This window comes from Mercenaria mercenaria, chromosome 12 (assembly GCF_021730395.1).
Source record: "Mercenaria mercenaria strain notata chromosome 12, MADL_Memer_1, whole genome shotgun sequence".
Taxonomy (NCBI): domain Eukaryota; kingdom Metazoa; phylum Mollusca; class Bivalvia; order Venerida; family Veneridae; genus Mercenaria; species Mercenaria mercenaria.
In genome coordinates, this window is record NC_069372.1 from 4,480,262 (window position 1) to 4,498,898 (window position 18,637).

The window sequence follows — 18,637 nt, forward strand, 5'->3', positions numbered from 1 at the left end:
TTTGTTATGTTTTTATCAGCATATCTATTTACATATATTAGTCCCTTACCTGTCCTAGGGCAGGGATAAAGACTGTAGGATACTACATTTTTCCATCTGTTAAAATAACATTCCATCTTTCTATCATTCCATCAGCTCCAGAACTTCAATAGTACTTGGCGTAAATGCTACCAATAATGGAACATGTCATGCACAAAACCTAGGCCCCTAGCTCAAGGTCACAATTTGAGGTCGAAGGTTAATGAGGTATGTTTTGTGTTAGCTTCATAATTTTGCCATATATCAGGAATTTGATACTGTTTAGGCATAAACTTCCCAATAAAGAGATAATGCAGCGAACCTATGCCACTAGCTTAAAGGTCAATGTTACACTCAGTGTCCAAAGATTTAAGGTCATTGTATTTGTCAGCTACTAAATAGCTTTCCCATACATAGATTATATAAAGATAATTTGGCACAGACATTCACTGTTACAAGATGCTTGGCTTTGGTTTTGTTGTAACTCTATGATTCCAGCAGGTATAAAAATTTTGATTCCATACCTCATGCTTTTATTTCGATGTAAATGAGATGTGAAACCAAAATTTTTAGTCCTGTTTGGCGCCATATAGCCTATACTGTGTTGGTGCGTAAAACTCGAATCAATTGGTTGCTTGCAACACCCAGACCCTTACCTTAAAAGTCGAGATAACATTTGTACGTCAAATATTTAAGTTGATTTTCTTGTGGAGTCATAAACTGTTTATGCATGAACAGATATTCAAATAACTTGACATGAAATTTCTCCATAAGGCGTAAAATAAAATTGTTTGTTCCCGTTATCCCGACCTACCCTAAATTTTTGGCCTGACCCGAAATGTTTTTATTGCATTCGAGAATATTTTTTTTCTACTTTTTAACAAAAAGTTGCAAAACTGCACTTTTTATACGCCCGTTTGAAAAACGGGACGTATTATGGGAACGCCCCTGGCGGGCGGGCGGCGTCCACAGACTTTGTCCGGAGCATATCTTCTACATGCATGAAGGGATTTTGATGAAACTTGGCACAGTTGTTCACCATCATGAGACGGAGTGTCATGTGCAAAAACCAGGTCCCTAGGTCTAAGGTCAAGGTCACACTTAGAGGTCAAAGGTCCAATTCAAGAATGACTTTGTCCGGAGAATATCTTCTTCATGCATGGAGGGATTTTGATGAAAGTTGGCTCAATTGTTCATCATCATGAGACGGAGTGTCTTGCGCAAGAACCAGATCCCTAGGTCTAAGGTCAAGGTCATACTTAGAGGTCAAAGGATACAAGAAAGAAAACTTTGTCCGGAGCATATCTTCTTCATGCATGGAGGGATTTTGATATAACTTGGCACAAATGTTCACCACCATGAGGCGGAGTGTCATGCGCAAGAACCAGATCCCTAGGTCTAAGGTCAAGGTCACACTTAGAGGTCAAAGGATACAAGAACGAAAACCTTGTCCGGAGCATTTCTTCTTCATGCATAGAGGGATTTTGATATAACTTTGCACAAATGTTCACCACCACGAGGCGGAGTGTCATGCGCAAGAACCAGGTCTCTAGGTCAAAGGTCAAGGTCACACTTAGAGGCCAAAGGTCAGATACAAGAATGACTTTGTCCGAAGCATTTCTTCTTCATGCATGGAGGGATTTTGATGTAACTTGGCACAATTATACACCATCATGAGACGAAGTGTCATGCTAAGTTCCCTTCTTTAGAATTACTTCCCTTTGTTGTTACTATAAATAGCTTATATTGTAACTTTTTCATTACTAGTCGTAGGGAAAAATCGAGACCACTTTTCTGTAGTACAACATGCATGCTACATCCAATTATGAGGTGTATTTTGACCAATCTCTACCTGGTAAAGATTTTTATGTGGACTTACAATTTTTTTTTTTTTTTTTTTTTTTTTAAGATTATCTTCCCTTAGTTGTAACTATAAATAACTTATATTGTAACTTTTTTATAATTGACCGTAGGGAAAAAACAAGACCACTTTTCTGTGGTACAACATAGATGTTACTTTCAAATTTTAGGTGTATTTTAAGGTATCTCTACCTGGTAAGGAGTTATTTTTGTGGACTTAGAAAAACAAATGACTTACAATGATTACTAAACAACCACAAAATTAAAATTCCATTTCCAAATACAGGTGCTAGAGTAAAGAAATTTGCTGTGATGGGCGTATATTGTGACATTCTGGCACTCTTGTTTATGCTTTAAATTAAACATGGTCAGTGATGTTAGAAATCAACTTACTGATGCTCTAAAGGCATAACCCCTTTATTTGTATTCATATTTTGACACAAAAATAATTTCCTAAAAGTCTCACTTATTAAAAAAAAAAATCCAAAAAAAAAAAATTCTGACATACCTCCCCTTTTCCTTTTTAGCATGTTACCAGAAACAAAGAATTTTTATGCCCCCGAAGGGAGGCATATAGTTTTTGAACTGTCAGTCTGTCCGCAATTTTCGTGTCCGGTCCATATCTTTGTCATCGGTGGATGGATTTTCAAATAACTTGGCATGAATGTGTACCACAGTAAGACGACTTGTCGCGCGCAAGACCCAGGTCCGTAGCTCAAAGGTCAAGGTCACACTTAGACGTTAAAGGTCATTTTTCATGATAGTGCATTCGTGTCCGGTCCATATCTTTGTCATCCATGGATGGATTTTCAAATAACTTGGCATGAATGTGAACCACAGTAAGACGACGTGTCGCGCGCAAGACCCAGGTCCGTAGCTCAAAGGTCAAGGTCACACTTAGACGTTAAAGGTCATATTTCATGATAGTGCATTGATGGGCGTGTCCGGTCCTTATCTTTGTCATTCATGCATGGATTTTAAAATTATTGGGCATGAATGTGTACCACAGTAAGACGACGTGTCGCGCGCAAGACCCAGGTCCGTAGCTCAAAGGTCAAGGTCACACTTAGACGTTAAAGGTCATTTTTCATGATAGTGCATTCGTGTCCGGTCCATATCTTTGTCATCCATGGATGGATTTTCAAATAACTTGGCATGAATGTGTACCACAGTAAGACGACATGTCGCGCGCAAGACCCAGGTCTGTAGCTCAAAGGTCAAGGTCACACTTAGACGTTAAAGGTCATTTTTCATGATAGTGCATTCGTGTCCGGTCCATATCTTTGTCATCCATGGATGGATTTTCAAATAACTTGGCATGAATGTGTACCACAGTAAGACGACGTGTCGCGCGCAAGACCCAGGTCCGTAGCTCAAAGGTCAAGGTCACACTTAGACGTTAAAGGTCATATTTCATGATAGTGCATTGATGGGCGTGTCCGGTCCATATCTTTGTCATTCATGCATGGATTTTAAAATTATTGGGCATGAATGTGTACCACAGTAAGACGACGTGTTGCGCGCAAGACCCAGGTCTGTAGGTCAAAGGTCCTAAACTCTAACATCGGCCATAAGTATTCATTCAATGTGCCATCGGGGGCATGTGTCATCCTATGGAGACAGCTCTTGTTTTAGGCCTAATAAGATGATTTGCCTTTGGACCCAGGCAAGTGTACTTTTTTTAAATTACTTCCCTTTAATAGAATTAAGTTTTTCATTACATTTCTTACATTTTCTTACCAATTTAAAAATGAAATTATACTAGAAGAAAGATGGTATATTTTGATAGATACTTAAAAGTAATTGGCAGGTAATACCTAGTTCAGGCACAGTTTGTATAAACTGTTTATCCCTTCCATGAACGTAAGAGGTGACTGATAGGACCTGTACACTTGGTTTCGCAATATCTGTGATTCCAGTAGGTATAAAAGTTTTAATTCTATACCTCATATATGTATGAACTGCTAAATCAAAATTTTTGGTCTTGTTTGGCATCATGTTACCGGTGTTGGTGTGCCGTTAAACCCAAATAAAACATTTGGCAGTTGTAGTGTTCCAAACATGCAAATTCAAACCCAGACATGCTGCATTATAGTTTGTTGTATATTCAAATAACATCCTTTGTTAAAAAAATCTAGTAAAAACTTTGTGTTCTTGATTGAATTAAATGAGACAAAATTCAGTTGAGTGAACTTGTTACTCTTGGCAGATATATGCTCCAAAACCATATTCTAAACATTTTGTAATTGTTTTTGTGTCACCATAAAGGATGGCACCACAGTTTGTCCTTTATTCGATGACACGAATCTTTAAGATCAACATTGCAAAATATTGTATCGAGTGGTGCCGATTAGTATAATCATTACCAGCTGGATGTATGTTACCAAGCTCTGTCCTTGTCATTACCAGCTGGATGTATGTTACCAAGCTCTGTCCTTGTCATTACCAGCTGGATGTATGTTACCAAGCTCTGTCGTTACCAAGCTCTGTCCTTAGCATCCTTTGATGAGCCGTTTTTTGATTCCATACCTCATGTTTTTATTTCGATGTAAATGAGATGTGGAACCAAAATTTATAGTCCTGTTTGGCGCCATATAACCTATACTGTGTTGGTGCGCCGTAAAACCCAAATAAATAAATAAATTGATGAGCCGTTGTCACAGTTGCTCTGCTTGACTGAAGAAACAACTTCTCATAAAAGGAATTATTTTTGTGCGTTTATACTGGCATAAACCACATTGGGACTTTAATGCAAATCCTCCAAGAATCGAAAGTTGCAGGATTAAACCCGTATAAATGCTCATAACTAGCATTTAATTCTTTACTGAATTGGTATTGCACACTCTTTGAAATTGTGTTTATTTTCATATGATAAATAATAGGAGTTCTGGTGTAATATTCAATGTAGTTTAAGCACAAGTCAAACAATCACTTGGATAATTTATTGATACACGTTGGGATGTAGAAACGGTGCTATAATCAAAAGCAAAATTCTCTTCGCTTAACTTCTTGTAATAAAAAGTGTGTGGTGGTGGGGTAGGGGTGCGAGGGGTAGCGGTGGTCAGCGTAACTGCGAGGGTTTGGCAGTAGATACAATAATGATAGGAACTAGAGTTACATACTAGTGTTGAAAAGTTTGTTTCATTTATGTATTTCTAAAAGAATTCCGACTTAACATGACTTTGGGACATGATAGACTTTCCATGTGCGAATATAAACGATTATCAAGTTTATCGAGCGGTAAAAAAAAACAGCCGACAGATACTGCATGAACTGATCAAATGGTGAAGTATTCAACCGTTCACAGGTTCTACCAAATCCTTCAAATATCTTACAAATTGAAAACAATCTGACTAGCACATGTGGAATATAATTGATTTCTATATCTGTAAAAAATGTGACCGAGTATTGCAGTGGTGATACAGAAGTCTCCTACCGGTGAAAAAACAATTTTACTTTACCTTCAATAGAGACCTTGACCTTTGACCAACAAGCATGGGTCATGTGCGCGACACATAGTCAAATCATGGGGAACATTTCTGTGTAGTACTAGAAATCCTTTCATGCAATTAAAAGTAATGGAGCAGAAATAAATTTTTACTTAACTTTGAACAGTGACATTGACATTTAACCGACAAGCATAGATCATGCGTTAACACATTGTATCATCATAGGGAACGTTTGTATGTAGCATTTACATAATCCATCAATGCATATAAAAGTTACGGAGCAGAAACAATTTTACTTCACCTTCAAAAGTGACCATGACCTTTCACCGAGGGAACATCTCTTTGTAGTAGTAAAGAAAATCCTTCAATGCAATTAAAAGTAATATGGAGCAAAAATAATTTTTACTTGACCTTGAAAAGTGACCTTGACCTTTAACCAACAAAAATAGACGCGTTGACACATCGTCATGGGGAACGTTTGTATATATCATTAAAATAATCCATCAATGCATATAAAAGTTACAGAGCAGAAACAATTTTTACTTTAACCTTCAATAGTGACCTTGACCTTTGACCTACAAGCATAAGTCATGTACGTACATAATCTACATATTGCCCTCTATTCAAATACCAATTTTTACAAGCTTAGCTTGAATACTTTTTGAGTTATCTCAGGATCTAGATTTGCGGACGGATGGACGGAAGGCATTACAATATTCCCCTCCGGTGTTGCACCGGTAGTAGCCTATTACGAATTTGGTACATGAAGCAAAAGTAAAGCTATTGTCATCTGTGTCACAAAAATTGTGCGTGTATGCAGGTGTCTCTAAAACTACTAGAACAAATGCTTTCAAACTTCACTGTTATATTCGGTATCATCATATGACCACAGGACAAGTTACATAATTTAAGCTTTTATTTCGATAAAACTTGAAAAATTTGGTTACAGTTTTGCATGTAAGTAGTTTTCTAAAAAAAAACTACCAAGTCAAATACTTTTAAACTTCACACATGTCTAGGGAATCATAAAATGGCCTCTTACTACAAGATTCATTACTCTAGATTTTATTTTTTCAAAAAAGTGCCACTTTTTAAGTAAAAAAAAATATTGGTTAAAGCATGTAAGCAGGTTTCCCAGGAACTGCCAAGCAAATGTTTTTAAACTTCATACATGTTTTGGCATCATGAGATGACCTCATAGGGCAATTTGTAACTAGTAAATGCAGAAACTAATTACTGCAAATCTAAAATCATTTTAGTAAGCTATCACTGCTATTTAGAATCATAATATTTTATATAATGTTTTACTTACTAACACAGGATTCTATTATATGTTGGACCTTGTACTGATATGAATATTTTACACAGTAGTAGTTACAGATACAAAACTAACATGATATTTTTCACTTTTTAATATAACTGTAACAGAAGGGTGTACCAGTGACACAAATCAGGGGATGTTCTTTTATAAATGTTATTTATTAAGATTGAATGTTACTTTTGGTGCGCTTCTGCGGATGTAAAAATTAAGACAAAGATCTGTAAGGAAAAGCCACGCTCCCAGAACGCAGCGTCCCCCTCTCCCCCGATAATAAATACCATATCTATGTATGTGTAAAGATAGGAAGGAACAATCACATAAAACATAGAAAAGTAAAACAAATTGAGAACTAGGACAATGCAAACACATTTAGTAGCACATTGGGGGTATCGCCTTGTAAACCACATCGGGAGATATGCCAAATCCATAAATTGCGCTTTCAGTTGAAGTACTTACATTGTTAGAGGTATTTGAAAATTCTCTGTGAAGTGTTCTTGCTTTGTCAATGAGGCGCATAAAGAGAAAAGAAAATTCAAAATCCGCCTTATCTGTGTTTAACAAAATTTTAATTACTTAAGTCGATGTACCCTGAAAAGTTTCATGTACATATAATTCCTTTAAGAAATTCACAATGTGTTTTAATTTTCTGACAAGTTTATTCACCTACGATTATTCGGTTAATCTTCCAAAATAAGTGCGCGTTGTATGTGTCGTTTGAATTCATTTTTCAACACTGGCAAGGATAATATCTTAATTAACTAATTATAACACAAACCTTATTTTACGGCTTAAATTTTAAGGAAAAATTACCCAAGTTCAGGAAACTTTCCCGATGGCATTTCCGTTGGGTGAAAAAAGTTCCTTCTATATTCGATTCCACAATTTTTCCAAATACTTAGGGAAATAAATTTCAGTTTGATATGTTACTCCTTACGCTTTTTACGATATATTGAATATGATTAAGTATTTTGAAAAAAAAAAAGAAATGCGGCTTTTTACGATATATTGAATATGATAAAATTTTAGAAAAAAAATTGCGACCAATATATCCAACAGCTGTTTCTTGTCATCGGCAGCTTAACTTCGGACGAGTTCGTATGTTTCCAGAACTAATTATTATATACATAAACGTGTTAGATTGAGATTTAGCTGATGTAAATCATATTATTTTAGATAAAGAAGTATTTTAGTGCATTTCTGCGGTCGAACATGGCATGCAAGTTGAGCAAAGACGACCCTTAGGGTCGGATTTCGAACATAATCAATACCTTGAATAGTACATGAATAGTTCTACACGAATATATCTTTAAATAAAAATATCTTAAGTATTCTTGTCGTAAATTTAAACTGAAAATGATACATTTCATAAAAAATGTGTTGGAGCGCGATCGGCCTTACCTAACCTAACCAGGGGGTAATTAAACTGCGAATACTGCAACATGAAAATGATAGTAGCAGTACCAGAAGAAATAACAGTAGTAGCAGTAAAAGTATAAGCAGTAGCAGTCAGAAATTAAAAATCGAAAAATTTGCGTAAGCAGTATCAGCTTCGAGCAGTAGCTGCAGTGAGCAGTATTAGTACCAGCAGTAACAGTGAACAGTACCAGTAGCAATAGTTGCAGTATAAGTAGTAGCAGTACCAGCAGCTCTGCAGTAGTAACAGTATCAGCAGTAGCAATGAGCTGCAGCAGTAGCAGTGAGGTACAGCAGTAGCAGTGAGCTGCAGTAGTAGCAGTGAGCTGCAGTAGTAGCAGTGAGGTACAGTAGTAGCAGTGAGGTACAGCAGTAGCAATGAGCTGCAGCAGTAGCAGTGAGGTACAGCAGTAGCAGTGAGCTGCAGTAGTAGCAGTGAGGTACAGCAGTAGCAGTGAGGTACAGCAGTAGCAGTGAGGTACAGCAGTAGCAGTGAGCTGCAGTAGTAGCAGTGAGGTACAGCAGTAGCAGTGAGGTACAGCAGTAGCAGTGAGCTGCAGTAGTAGCAGTGAGCTGCAGTAGTAGCAGTAAGGTACAGTAGTAGCAGTGAGGTACAGTAGTAGCATTGAGGTACAGCAGTAGCAATGAGCTGCAGCAGTAGCAGTGAGGTACAGCAGTAGCAGTGAGCTGCAGTAGTAGCAGTGAGCTGCAGTAGTAGCAGTGAGGTACAGTAGTAGCAGTGAGGTACAGTAGTAGCAGTGAGGTACAGTAGTATCAGTACCAACAGTAGCAATGAGCTGCAGCAGTAGCAGTGAGGTACTGTAGTATAAGTACCAACAGTAGCACTGAGCTGCAGCAGTATAGAAGTAATACAGTAGTATCAGTACCAACAGTAGCAGTGAGGGGGCCTCCGTGGTCGAGTGGTTATGGTCGCTGACTTCAAATCACTTGCCCCTCATCGATGTGGGTTCGAGCCTCACTCGGGGCGTTGAATTCTTCATGTGAGGAAGCCATCCAGCTGGCTTACGGAAGGTCGGTGGTTTTACCCGGGTGCCCGCTCGTGATGAAATAATGCACGGAGGGGCACCTGGGGTCTTCCTCCACAATTAAAGCTGGAAAGTCGCCATATGACCTATCATGTGCCGGTGCGACGTTAAATCAAAAAAAAAAAAAAGCAGTAGTGAGCTGCAGTAGTAGCAGTGAGATACAGTAGTATCAGTACCAACAGTAGCAGTGAACTGCAGCAGTAGCAGTGAGATACAGTAGTATCAGTACCAACAGTAACAGTGAACTGCAGCAGTAGCAGTGAGATACAGTAGTATCAGTACCAACAGTAGCAGTGAGCTGCAGCAGTAGCAGTGAGATACAGTAGTATCAGTACCAACAGTAGCAGTGAGCTGCAGCAGTAGCAGTGAGATACAGTAGTATCAGTACCAACAGTAGCAGTCAACTGCAGCAGTAGCAGTGAGATACAGTAGTATCAGTACCAACAGTAGCAGTGAGCTGCAGTAGTATCAGTACCAACAGTAGCAGTGAACTGCAGCAGTAGCAGTGAGATACAGTAGTATCAGTACCAACAGTAGCAGTGAGATACAGTAGTATCAGTACCAACAGTAGCAGTGAACTGCAGCAGTAGCAGTGAGATACAGTAGTATCAGTACCAACAGTAGCAGTGAGATACAGTAGTATCAGTACCAACAGTAGCAGTGAACTGCAGCAGTAGCAGTGAGATGCAGTAGTATCAGTACCAACAGTAGCAGTGAGATACAGTAGTATCAGTACCAACAGTAGTAGTGAACTGCAGCAGTAGCAGTGAGATACAGTAGTATCAGTACCAACAGTAGCAGTGAGCTGCAGTAGTAGCAGTGAGATACAGTAGTATCAGTACCAACAGTAGCAGTGAGATACAGTAGTATCAGTACCAACAGTAGCAGTGAGCTGCAGTAGTAGCACTGACATACAGTAGTATCAGTACCAACAGTAGCAGTGAGATACAGTAGTATCAGTACCAACAGTAGCAGTGACATACAGTAGTATCAGTACCAACAGTAGCAGTGAGGAACAGTAGTATCAGTACCAACAGTAGCAGTGAGCTGCAGCAGTAGCAGTGGGATACAGTAGTATCAGTACCAACAGTAGCAGTGAGTTGCAGCAGTATAGCAGTACCAGCAGCTCTGCAGTAGTGGCAGTAGCAGTGAGCTGCAGCAGTAGCAGTACCAGCAGTAGCAGTAGTAGCAGCAGCAGAAGCAGTACCAGCCGCTTGCAGTAGTAGCAGTTAGCAACAGCAGCAGTAGCAGTGAGCAGTAGCAGTTTTTTATTTTTTCGTTTTAGGTTTAACGCCATTTTTCAAAAGTATTTCAGGTATGTAACGGCGGGCAGTTAGCCTAAGGTGTTCCTGGATTCTGTACCATTTCTTCGCAAGTAACTGCCAACTTCCCCACATGAATCAGAGGTGGAAGAAAAAGAATTCAGACACAATGTCTTCTATCAAATCGTCACGGAGAACATACAGATCTGCGTTCTCCTTACTTAGCTAAACGGGCGGTCTGAGCAGTAGCTGTACCAGCAGTAACAGTAAGAAGTAGTAGAGGCAGTAGCAACGAGCAGAAGCAGTATAAATGAGCAGTAGCTATGAGTAGTAGCAATGAGCAGTAGAAGTACCAGTAGTAGCAGTACCAGCAGAAGTAGTTGCAGTTAGTGATAACAGGAGTAGCAGTGGGCTGCAGAAGTAGCAGTAGCAGTACCAGCAGTAGCAGTGAACAGTAGCAGTAGCATAGTAACAGTAACAGTGAGCTGCAGTAGTATCAGTACCAGCAGTAGCAGTGTGCTGCAGCAGTACCAGCAATAGCAGTGAGGTACAGCAGGCGCAGTGAGCTGCAGCAGTAGCAGTGAGTTACAGCAGTACCAGCAGTGGCAGTTAGCTGCAACAGTAGCAGTACCAGCAGTGAGCTACAGAAGTACCAACAGTAGCAGTACTAGCAGTAGTGCTCAGTGACCAGCTCTATTTTGAGATGCGTTAAAATGTAATTAAAATCAAATAAATATATATCACTGCCCTAAACTTTGACACTGTACCATACCAATATTAGATATAGTAAAACCGTTGATGTTGTAATTTTGTTACTCATTATCTCATTTCTGTTTGCTTTGTGTACATGACGTAATCGTATTTGCCCTTACCGTTTTAGCTTTTGCACATTTAGGCCAACATTTTTTTATTTTCTGGTTTACGGGAGATTTTTCCAAAAATTAGGGTCCGGGGGGGGGGGGGGGGACAAATAAAAAAAAAAGTCCCAATTTTGAGCAGTCGACCAAATAAATAAAAATAAAACATCCAAAAGGATACAATTTTTTTATTTTTTGTAAACCACAGAAAACGAAAGCTTGCAAGCTTAAATTGCATACACACTCACAAATGACCTATTCTGAACTGGTTTATATCTCATCATCTCAGTATACTGTTGTTTTCTTTATGTGTAGCTTGTATGAATAATGCCATTTTCAAAGTCACCAAGGATATGCACTATTTGTGTTTTTGTATGTATCTATTTTGAAGTAAAAATAGACTTGTGGAAACATTTTTCATTATTAAATATACATATATCACAGTTGACATTATCATATCATAAGACCACTGCATAATGTTTATTATAATTAAACATGAATAAAAACTGCTTTAAAATGGGTATATGCAATGACTACTTTAGGTCTGCATCCTGCATATATGCATATTGATTGGCTGGAGATGGAGTCTTAAAAGACAGGCATTGTCATACTAGAAATGAAAAATTATGAATTGATAAATATTATGCACACTCAGTGACACTGGCTTTAAAATTAAATTGCTTTGGTTAAGTTTCAGTGGCTTGAATATTGTTTTATATTTTGCTGACTGTCAGTGCCACCTATATTGTACGACAAGCCAAAACAATCTGAATTTTGGTTCAGCTAAAATGTGTACAAAATAACAACCTTATCGGCCGATGTTCTGACAACATTATCAGAGCTTTATAAGACCCTTCACTGAGATGGGACTTGGAATTAATACGTTATGAGTCCGAAAAAAACATTTATTACTGGATATGTCATTATGTGTTCCTCAGTGTCAAAGGCACATGTGGCATATAGTGTCTGAATGTTTGTCCCAAACATACTTTCAAAGGGTCTTCTTACAGATTTTGTTGATATACTTTATTAAGTGAACATGACAATATATTGCTCGGAGTTTCATGTTTCATAATTATCTTTTGAGTTATAGTACCTGGCTAGAACTTGATCCTAGGAAATATTGAGATAATCTTTTATATATGTCCAATATCTCCACTGGATTAGATTGCCTGTCACAAATATTAAATAACCTTTAATCTGACGGTCCAATTATTTTGACTAGTTTGAATCTTTTATCACATGTATCATTGTCAAGCATTTGCAGGGACATGTCATTTTACATTGAAATTGCACTTTGTTTTGAACAGAACTACTGAATATTGTGGTATTAGTATTTTTTCTTCTCTAACCCTCAAGACTTCAAAGTAAAAAAAAAAAATATGTTTAGCAAGTTGATACTCACTTTTGCTCTTCCATTTTGCCATTTCTTTGGTTTCTTTCCTTTTTATCAAATGTGGTATTTTTCTGACAGTCCCACATGAATTCGATCGTTGTCCAATTATAATATACAGACAACAAATCTTGTACATGTGATACGCCAGATTTTTCAACATCTGTACTGATAGTGAAGGCCATTTTTCGTAGGTGATTACTCCTAATGTTGGGCTTTAGGTGCCGTAATTTCTACTCAGATCCAATTTCTTTACAACACTTGTTATCTCTGCCAACTCATTCCAAAGATTATTGTCTGTAAACTTGTATATTTTTCCAATTAATTTCGCACAATTTACATTTATGCAGGCCGCCATTTTTCATGCGTCTACTGATCCAGATTAAAAACCTCTACCATACAGTTAAACTTTTATTTTTGGCAGCAGCAATTACGGACTGTCGGCGGGTAAAATGAAAATAAAAGTACTGAAAATGACTTTTATTTTTATTTTGTTTTGTCAAAAAATAGGGTCGGCGCTCCCGTAAACCAGAAAATTAAAAAATGCTGGCCTTACACGTAAATTCCCATAGGGCTTGTTTCAATTTTGGTCACTCATTTTTTAAAAAATGTCACTTTTGTAGTTTTGTCATATATACTCTTGCTTCATTTTTTAGCACGCTGCTTTTTTGACCGAATTTTTCATATAACCAAGAAATACCCATTTTAGACAAAACCATTCTAAATTCATTACAAATAGCACCCGTAAAAAAATGACTGACCTGTTTTACTAGATAGTCCAACATGTGAATTTATCTTTTCTTTTAAAACAGTCACAAATAATACCTGCCAGTATTTTAACCGAAATATTAACGGAGACATTTAATCAATGTTATTTTATTTGCTAAATAGAATAATCTAACATTAGCCAAACATGCTGCCCTTATTTTGTATGTATGCATGAACTATAAACCAAGACCATCGTCTCAAAAAGCTCTATTTTGAGATGCGTTAAAAATCAAATAAATATATACACAGTGACAATTATAATTTATCCATGCAAACGCGCACAAGCCCATCAACATTTTATTACAACTTACATGTCATTAAGTTCGATGAAAAATCAATAAACCTATCACAAATATACAGTCTTGAGAGTGATTATGGTAAATTTAATTCTTATTTTTGTTTTTTTCCATGCATACGCGCGCAAGCCCATCGGTATTTTATTACATGTCATTAAATTGGACGAAAGCCTATCGCAAACATACAGTATTATGAGTCATTACGGTCAATTTAATTCTTATTTTTGTTTTCTCTGTCAATCTCAGTAGTAAACGCGTTTTCTCTTCTACAACTTACCGTCAAATGACAGTAAACTTTGATCAACTATTAAAGTAAAAACTTGGTCTCTTGATCTTTACACCACGCTATATGTAATTAACTGATACGAAACTAGAGCTCGTAGAACACGAAATGTCCCCCTTGATGCATTCAGTAATTTAACAGAAATTATATGCTCACTGTAAACAAAAGTTCTACTGTTCTGGTTCATTGTGACCTTACACTTTGACCTATTGACCTCAAAATCAACAGGGTTTATCTGCTGGTCATGATCATATCCCTATTAAGTTTCGTGATCCTAGGCCCAAGCGTTCTCAAGATATCGTCTGGAAACGGTTTAACTGTTCCGGGTCACTATAACCTTGACCTTCGACCTACTGACCTCAAAATCAATAGGGGTCATCTGCTGGTCATGAATAACCTCTCTATCAACTTTCATGATCCTTGGCCCAAGCGTTCTTGAGTTATCATCCGGAAACCGTTTAACTGTTCCTGGCCAATGTGACGTTGACCTTTGACCTACTGATCTCAAAATCAATAGGGGTTATCTGCTGGTCATCATCAACTTCTTTATTAATTTTTCTTGATCCTAGGCCCAAGCGTTCTTGAGTTTTCGTCCGGAAACCGTTTTACTGTTCCGGGTCACTGTGATCTTGACCTTTGGCATACTGACCTCAAAATCAATAGGGATCATCCGACAGACCGACCGACCGACATCTGCAAAACAATATAGCACTTCTTCTTTGAAGGGGGCACAGTGAGGTGCTCTCTACCAATGATAATTACATTTACTACCCACAGCAGTATTTTGGCAAGCGATAACACGGATCGATTTTTCCAATTCTATTTAATCAGTACAAAAACGTTATAAATGTCAATTTAAAAGACACACCGTTACGAGCGGTCAACGTAGGAAAAATAACGCTTAAATTAAGTTATTTGCAAAACAAAAATAAATTACTACTTAATGGGTTTTGCAAAAACATAAATGTCAACTTAAATTTGTAAAAAGCAATAACTGCGCACCAACAGTATATAAGTTCACTATGGTTTTGTACCGTCTTATTACCGATGCGACAAATGTAGCATTGCGATTAAGGAAGGACAGCTTAGTTTCTGTAAGTAAATTCAAACACAAAGCTTTGTCTTTACTTTCAAACTAGTTACATTGTAAATTAATTAATACGAATGAAAAATAATTAATGAGATAGTTGTACAAAAATAGCCTTAGAACAGGTGCGTTATAAATTGAACTGACCCCAAATTTAGCGCAAAAAGATGGAAAATATTTCAACACTTTTTGACACACTGATGAGATGTTTCACCTCTGGAAAAGCGTTTACGAATGTTGTGGCGACATGGGAGATATAGGATTTCCCCGGGGTTTAGATAATTTCTGTAAAATATTTAAAGTGCTTTACTTTAATAAAAAACAAAACCATATTTTTCTTTAGAACTTTTATAGTGCAAACTTGTATTACTAATACAGACTTCATGTATCGACTGAAATAAGACAAAACAGTCATCATTCAACTTAATAAGTCACAATATACATGCCTACGAAGACGAAATATGCGTTCTTCCATTTTTAGTATAATATTTCGAAGGGACTGTTCATATAGGGTCCCTCGTTTTATACTTTGACGTCTATCCATTTTTTTTTTCATTTTTAGTCCATACGTGTTTAGCTGCAGAAGGGACAATGTCTTGTCTCCCGGTAGCATACATCCAATCTTGTAGACTGTGTAATGGGTACTGTCGTTTCCACCAATCAAGGAACGTTTTCACTTTTTTGATGTCCTTTTCCCATTGATATTTAACTATTTCATACGCCGTAGCTACGGGCGAAACAAATTTAAGTACTAGATGATTGCTCATTTTTGTTTGTGTAGCTTCTTTTTGCTTTCTTACGCTTGCTCTAAACTATTCATCATCCTCTTCCTCATCATCATTATTATCATCATCGTCATCATCTTTTTCTTCGCACTTTTTGTGAATCAGCACTTCATTCAAATCAGGTTTGTACATGCGAATTAAGATGCAGTCGTTCGGCCGTGTTCATTATTGATCTATACAAAGGACATCTATCCAAATAATAGATTGACGTTATAATATTTCAGCTAGGTAGTCTCTGGCCGATTTACGTATATCCGGTAGTATATCATTGATCATTTCTAGGATGACATTCAGGATATCTTGAGACGGCATGGTATTTAATCTGAGGTTCATATAAACATTTCATTTTATGAATGGCTTATTCTTTCAAAATACACATCTCTTTTGTCGCATGATTAGCTTGGCACATTTACATGGTCTTTCAGCCTTGCCATTTCTGTTTTTGGTAGTCCAGGTGGTACATTCAACTTCACTAGTTTCCTGTCAATATTCCCCTTCCGCCTCTTTCTCATCTTCGTTATCATTATCGTCATCAGTTTCAGACAACTCTCCATCGCCAAACAATTGATTCTTTTCAACGTTTGCATACGTGTCCTCATCCATCAGTTTTCTCTTTTTAGTAGCTGGACTGTCTGTCTCAAAAACATTTTCACGTAAACGGTCTTGATCTGGTTTGCCCGATTTCAAGTCTACCACCAAATAACCGTGCGTTCTGGATGCTGCGTTTATAAAGGTTGCCACTTGCTGTGTATATATAGGATTGTTAAACAAACCAGATACTGCGTATTCAAGGCGATATCTCTGCAGGCTTTACCTTGCGGGAACAATTTTTGGGTGAGATATATGATAGATATGTTTCTGTGGTGACTCCCATTGGTAAAGAGATCTGCGATTCTTTGATCACATTTAGCTTCAGTCATCAAATCGTCAAAGACCAGCAAGTTCCTTTGATTGACATTTATGTATTGGGAATCGTTCAAGTAGTCGAGAATACTGTGTACAAATTCGATCCAGGGTATTTCACGCTGAAGTTCATCGTACAAAGGTTGCCATTGCCCAAAAACACCATACGATACGCTGAGGCTAAGGTCTAACGTGATTTGATAAGAGCAGTTTTCTGGTCCATTCAGTTTTTCCGCTACCACTAGGACCTGAAACGACCATAGAAAATGGATGTTGAAACGCCATCTCTGTAGAAGTCCCTGATATTTGTAATGATGTCGAATAACTTCTAGTGATTTGGTCACTCCCGTGTACATAACGCTGATGTTTCCGCATGCTGTCAGTCCTAGAGAATGACTGATGGCAAACAGGGCACTTATTCATTTGTATGACAGATGTAAAATTACTTTTAAAAAAAAACAAAAAAAAAACATTGCCTTATTCTGTTTTGCCAGTTAGCCATTCTTACGCTTTCTTGGTGTAGAGGAGGAGGTGGAGTAGAAGGGTGGTGGAGGAGAAGGGGAGGGGAGGAGGAGGGAGGTGAAGGATGGAGGTGGAGGAGGGAGTTGGAGGAGAAGGAAAAGGTGAAGGGAGGAGGAGGAGTTGTCAGTGTTTGCTTTTGAGTCACACGCGTGCGATTTGTGAGTCAGAATGCGTCGTATGACAAACCAGTAAGAATACTGCTTTAACGTTATTTATTATAAAGACCAATATCTACATTGCTTCGACTCTGTTTATTACGTTGTAGCCTGAGAATTCATTCACTGCCATGTTGAATATCTAAGTGTAAGGATCAGGTAAGTTTACTTTGATGGATTGTACGCAGGAGTGATCGCACATTTTTTAAATGTAATTAGTGCTGGCCAAACCATTTCATTTAATACCAAACGCCGCTATAGTCGTTCAAAGAATAAGGGAGAAATGTTGTATTTTACGTGTGAGTAATAAGGGCAAAATACAAAGAAGACAAATACTGCTTCCAGTTAGTCATTTGTATTGACCACATATACCAAAACGTATTTTTACAACGCTATTAAAACATATTACAATACAGTAGAGTACAAAGAAGGCGTTACTCTAGTGTCTTCTAAATATTGCTCTAGAATGTCGAGTAAATGTTCCATAGCTTCACGATATTCCCGTCTAAACCAATCTTATTACAAAGTCGCAGCGAGATATACAAATGTCAACATATATAAGTCGGTTGATCTGTTGAGTTATTTCTAAAGTTTTTTATTATTATTTGCTCCCGTTGCAGATGAACTAAATGCTCAAAACCCGACAAATGGCCTCGATGTCGTTCCAAAGCCGCCTAGTGCGGTACTATACCCACACCCGGTTTGTTTCTGTTGAGGGGCGCCCATTATTTTGATATATCCGCAGTTTGGAGACCATTTATAATGTTCTGTCAAGGTACAGTCCGGTTTTTATCAAGGTTAAACTGATATCCCGCCACTCTCTGATATCGACTCTGAGCTCGCCTTTCCATTCGTTGACTTGCACGTAACGATCATTGCTGAGTCTGAGTTTGCATCTGTAGCTAGACATGTCGGTTGTTTGAGTGTTAAAACTCTCCTGGCTGTGGTGGTTATTACCCGGTCTTTTACAGATCTAAGTATTTTCTGATTAGTCAGTTTCTTTTAAAACTTGATTTATAGTAACTTCGATGTTAATTTTAGAAACATAGACTTTTTCACATCCAAGATGGCCGCCGCGCGTTTTCTGTAACGTCATTCTCAGGCATGCTCAGTACTGATGCCAAATCGGCGTCGTTTCTGAAAACAAAATGTAGGACAAAAGTCTCTTAATAAAGTTATAATAGTTGCTCATATTACTCCATGTGATAACTTAAATTGC